This window comes from Sander lucioperca, chromosome 6 (assembly GCF_008315115.2).
Source record: "Sander lucioperca isolate FBNREF2018 chromosome 6, SLUC_FBN_1.2, whole genome shotgun sequence".
NCBI lineage: Eukaryota > Metazoa > Chordata > Actinopteri > Perciformes > Percidae > Sander > Sander lucioperca.
In genome coordinates, this window is record NC_050178.1 from 7081955 (window position 1) to 7088374 (window position 6420).

The following is a 6420-nucleotide window of genomic DNA, read 5'->3' on the forward strand; positions in this document are numbered from 1 at the left end:
TGAAAAAGCAGAGAGGAAACTAAAACTATAACAAAATTTAAAAGTTATATTTAATTAGTAGCACCACATGTTTGGGGAATCCAAAATCATACAAACATGAAGGATGTTTGATGGATAATAATATTTAAAGGTAATTTGGACAGCACTCCAACTAATAATTTTTAATAGCTACACAGACTTTTCGGGTAGGATGCCCTTCTTCAGCGGGTTTCACAGGCAATCTTTGTTGTTTGATGGAAACATCTTGTGGAAACACTGTGGAGCTTTAAGTCTTTTAATTTGACATTTCCTGTAGTATGTTGGTTTTCGACAACTTTCTTTCTGGTATTCTATTTTGACCTAATTGTTTTATTGACTGCTATGCATTAACTTTATTCATGTTGCAGACATGCTAAAAGGCTCTGGTAACATAATATAATCGCTCTCTTTTAAAGTCAGGTTTTCCAGAAGTACTTGGGGTCTGATTTTTATTCTCTCATGGCCCACTTTCATGTCCGTGTGTGAGTATGGAGATGAAATGGCATGTTCCACTGTGTACCTCTTCATTTTGTGATGATTCTTTTTTTTTTCAAATGATTCTTTGTTTTTCTTCAAAATATTAGATATCCATCAACCATATAACACTCGACAAAACACTGATAGCATATTTTAAAGGTTTGCGAAATTACACATGATGCATTATTTACAGACCGAATCCCTTATCCTTTATAGACATTGAATAATGAACTTATTTTCCACAAAATGGACATCGTATATATTCATTTGATATTCTTTGTCGGAAAACAACAACAGCGGAAAACCAGATATTCATATCAACGATTTCGTACAAAGGACAATGAACATTGTTACCCTTTCTGACCTGTGAGTATTCTGTCCAATCTCTCTCTCTCTCTCTCTCTCTCTCTCTCTCTCTCTCTCTCACCAGGTACAGAAACCATTTTCTCTGTGTTGCCTCTGTTCATTACACACCAGATTACTCATGCCCCTCTCCTCTCCTTTTCCTTTTCCCATCCTTCTCTTCTTTTCTCTCGCTCATCCACTTTCCATATATCCCACTCTATCTCTCTCTCTATTCGTATTTTTTTTACAAGGATGTGTCCTGTGATCCCTTGGGAGGTCATGATAAGCATGACTCCTTCCAGCTCTCAATGAAGGAGATGCATGAAGGAAATGCCTCATGTGCATACACATACTCAAGACACACATGTGAAAAAACATGCTTACAATGACACTGAGCTCTGTGTATTTCATTTTCGTCTAAGGGGAGAGAAGGTTGTCAGCATCCAGCGTGCAAGGATGAAATTTACCTCCTGATATTAAATGGTGCCATGTGAGGAACTGTGAGCATGCAAACCATACATTTAGTGTTAATGACACAAAGATACACACATGATGCCTGAGGACACAAATACATTGTTGTGAGCAGAAAATGCATTGCACACACAAACACACACACACACACGCCAAGACGCACGCACGCAATCACACACGCACGCACACACGCAATCACACACACACACACACACACACACACACACACACACACACACGCCAAGACGCACGCACGCAATCACACACGCACGCACACACGCAATCACACACACACACACACACACACACACACACACACACACACACACACACACACACACACTAATAAAACATATGTAGCCACATGCAGAGCCATGCACCAGAGAAGCACTGTGGAATTTTCACCTGTGTTGAAGCTTGTTCAGTTATGATAGTTTGGAATGTGCTGCCCTCTGCTGAAATTAAAAGAATAACTCCAGCCTCATGTCACACCAGCAGGGGATCAAGAGGGAACAAAAAACTAACTACATTTAGTGTGAAAGTAGACTTTTTAAAAGCACAGAACCAATAACACACTCTTGGAGCCTTGATAGTTTAATAAAAGCTGTATGCAGTATAATGGAATGTTCTATGAACTCCTGTTTTTTTACTACTATTCTTAATCACATAGTCTCACTTTTTTGATTCAGCTTTTACACAAAGATGTCTCACAATAATCTTATATCTCACTCATTCATTTACCCCTTATTGGAATTTGCTGCTGGCCTCGAAAGGATTTTCCAATCATTTCCTTCGGAAAAAGCAGAGCAGAAGATTTACATTCATCTATAGTTTTGAATGTGGTTTTGTCTTCATCAAATTAAATGTGATTTTTAAGATATTCTCACTATATGCACACACTTATTTCAACTCTTCTGCAAGGCTCTCTGTCCTTTCCAATCTCTGATTCTGGTCTCCCTTCTGTCTTTTTATTTGGCCCCATGAGCCATCAGCCTTTTAGTTTACCCATTACAGTATTTCCTTCCTTCTCATAATCATTTGGCCGACCCTGTGTCACATTAAATCCAAGAATAACACACACATACTCACAAAGCCATGGCACCAGCAGAGACTTGTAGTACCTATATCAAGGCAGGAAGTTTTTGTTTTTTTGATCGGATTTGGCACAAAAGTCACAAAATATTACATTATGGTCTATTTGCCAAGAAAACTTAAATGAACTGACTTTAATGACAGCTTTAATTGCTGCAGGTTTATGAATAGACTGCATTCATCTAAGTTAATGAGTGGTTATTTTCCCCCAAAAATTGAACATCAAATACAAATACAAGAAGTCAGTGGCAGTGAGAAATCTACTACAGTGTAATGAAGAAAAGGGGAACAGGATTTGGTGTAATATTAACTGTGGCATCTATGCGTTCACTGTAAAGTGTTTTCTTGCACATTTATTTTCCTTTCTCGCTCCCTGTCAAAAGATTGGGATAAAAATCTAGGTTGCTTTAATCTTTAGGCAAGGCTGACTTTTTGGTCATGGTGCGTTGTGTTTCTATCTTGGCCCTGTCCTGAAGCACAGCCCCAGAGCACTGTGCGTGACTCAACTAATCTCTTATGCCTTCTCCATAATCGCAGGGAAGAATGCTGCTTCCCTCTTTTCTCTCTCACTGACTGCTCTTCTTTCCTCATCTGTCTTATGGCATCTGCATCAGTCTGTCTTGCCATCACCTCTGTGAAATTGTGTCTTTGTTTGGCTGCCTGTTTGTGTGATATACCATGTAATTGTTACTGTATTGATACAATGGCATTTGTCATTCATCCCGATTGCCTCTCTGTCACCATGCCTACCTGTCTTGCTCTCACTGCATCTGATTGTTTCTCTTCATGCTGTTGTCTGGCTGAATTGCCTTGGTCTTGGTATCTATCTACCTCTGTTAGTCTCTTTATACATGATCATGTTTTAAACCTTTATTTATCTATACTTTTTATATTAACATTAAAGCAAAGGTGAAAAAGTCACTGATACTGTAGTACCAAAATCATTGAAAATGATCACTCTTGTGGCTGTTTAGCTCAGTTGGTAAAGCAGGCAGACACGTACAGAGGCTTGTTCCTCAACGGAGAAGGTCCAGGGTTCAAATGTGACCTGTAACAGTTTTCCTGCATGTCTTCCCCCTCCCTCTCCCCTTTCATGTCTCAGCTTTCCTGTCCAATAAAGGCAGAAATGCCCCAAAAAAAAGAAAATTATCATTCTTGTTAGCTTCTTTTAGCAAACTGTTTAGGTTTTATGGCCTGCACATTTACTTTGAATGGTTTTGTTGTTTCACTCTCATCAACCCTGTCTTGTCAAACGTACCGCACCGCTATCCCAACGCCAAACAAAGTTAGCAAAGCTGATAATAAAAACTCAAATACCTAGTAAGTGTAAGAGCCCCTGATCAGAGCAAACAGTAGAGTTAATATTGGAGTTACATTCTTCAGGTGGCCACAATCAAGACTCCAAATGAATGCTAATGTTGTTCTGCTGTCTGCAGTTTGTGTAAGTAGCCAACTGTTAACACATTAGCCATAGCTCTATTAGCCATTGACTAAACATAAGATGCATAAAACACAATGCAACACACACAATATATAATTAAAGAAAATACATAAAGCATATAATAAACAAAATTCATTTGGTGAGTGTGTAACTACCAGCTATTTTTTGTTTTTTTTCCTGCACCTTAGAGGCCAGAAATTGATTAATGTCATTTTAAAAATAAAGATTAAACTGCTTTTCTTTCTGTCTAGTCTACTTGACTGTTGTACTGGACGATCTGCAGCTTCCATAAAAAAACTTCCATTTAACATTGACTATCGATCTGCCACCTGTCTTCTTACCTAACAATCATTGGAAGAAGTGGAATAAAACAACCCTGCCTATAGGGAAATTGTATTCAAAATATATGTGCCTGTCAGCCAACAGCGCTGTTTTAGATCAAGGTTTTAGATAAAAGCTTATCTCCCAAAAGAAAAAATGAAAAAAGCAAGAAGACATTTTACAGGGAGACAGATTTTCCCCACTGACAGCCATTTAGACTTCACATTACTCACTAAATGGGTTTTGCTTGAATGAAGAGTCCAGAAACTTTTTTCAGCTCATAAAATGTTCAGAGAAGTTTTCGTGCAGCAGCAACATGATACAACAACAGAAAAAAGATTTACTTTACACCATCTACCGGATCAAGTCAAGATGTCACCTCCAAGTCAAAGAAAGTAAAGCTGATTTCTGAAGTGTGACAGATGTATGTGCATGACTGCACACACAACCACACACATAAACACAAAGTATGCTCACCACACCACACACCACACTGAAACACACACACACACACACACACACACACACACACACACACACACACACACACACACACACACACACACACACACAGACGCCTACAAACACACTGGTATGGGATTTCATCAAATCTGGACTACAGTCATGTGGAAGTCCCTCAAAGAAATAATCTAATAAGATCATAGAAAGAAATTATTAATAGATATGGTCTGAGGGCTGCTGGCCCTATACTCATGTAGACTGTAATCAGGATTCCAGAGGCCTCTAGTTGTTTAAGACAACAAGAACAACACACATAGTGGTGACAATAAAGATACAGAAATGCAGGAGAAAGAAAGGGAGAGAAAATGCAACAAAGGTTCCCAGCTGCAGTGAAATGAGACACTGTCAAAGATATAATGATTTTGTCACCACATACATGGCTATGTGCTGACAAAATTATGATATAATATATAATTATGAATAATTTTGACTTGTCATAGAAGGGAAACACAGGCGCTACTAATAACTTTATGGCTCAGTTTTATTCAAGTGCCCCAGTAAACCATGACATTGTGACAGTGTGACAGTGAGCCTGTGTGCTCAACACCAGGACCCTGAAACCAAAGCAGCTCAATTGAATTCAGGCTTCCTTAATTTTATTATTCACACCTGTGCTTTCCATACTGTGATTGTGGCTGATTAGACCTCTAGTCATGTGGAAGTAGGGTGGAACTATGCTGGGAATTCTGTATTGTCACAAAACTATTTGTATTAATAACAAGGGAAATTGTCCTGCACTGACAGGTACAACAAAGCAAACACAAGAGTGAGGGAGATGTCAAGCTAGCCCAATTTGTACACACCCACACAGTCCTGAAAGGAGATCTAACCGGGTATATTACAGAGAACATCCCATGTGAGTGTAGGGTTTTAATATGTTAGATGTTTTTCCTTTACACATTTCTATTACATCTACATCTAGCTAATATCTACAATATTTTTTGTGTGCCCGTCATCGATTACTATTCTCATATTAAATGTATAATAAATTGAATATGTAGGCTATATTAAAGTTTGAAAACAAACTTTTTGTATGAAGTCATTATTTTTCAAATATTTTATTCAGTCATCTGTCCTTTACATGCGTGTGCAAATTTTCTTTTGCAAATTGCATAAAGGAATTCTATTACTGTTTGTGTCTGTCAATGATCCAGTCGCTGTTGGACTTGGTAAAATGCCATCTTATCTTATCTGATCCTATCATTTTATCTATAAAGTCACAAATAGAGGCATTGAAACCCATTCAAAGGACTAAAAGGGAAATATCAGTATCTAAGATAATTTTTTTCCTTTTAAAGATAACTGTGATGCTGCATTGTAAGATTAAGTTAAATCGACAGCCACTTTTTTGAGCAGAAGAACCCACTCATAATCCCCAATAATGGGACACACAACATGATACGGCTTTTGATGACTGGTTACCCTAAACTGACCTATACATATAGTGGACTGAAAACAATATTTTACTTAAATTCATATAATTAATTAACATAGGCTACTTGTTTGATGTCTATTTAGGTTTAATTCTGCAACCTTTGTTTTTATTATTATTTGATCTTATTCAAGTATTTATTTGTGTTGGATGTGCTGTATAGCTGTTTCTGTGGGGGCTATTGTGCACCTTTCTGTGCTGTTTCTTGTTTAAACTCAAAAAGTATTAAAAAATAAATTAAAAAAGACCAGAGCCTGCATTTCATTTCCCTTTATAATATTTATTCTTAAAAATGAGTAAG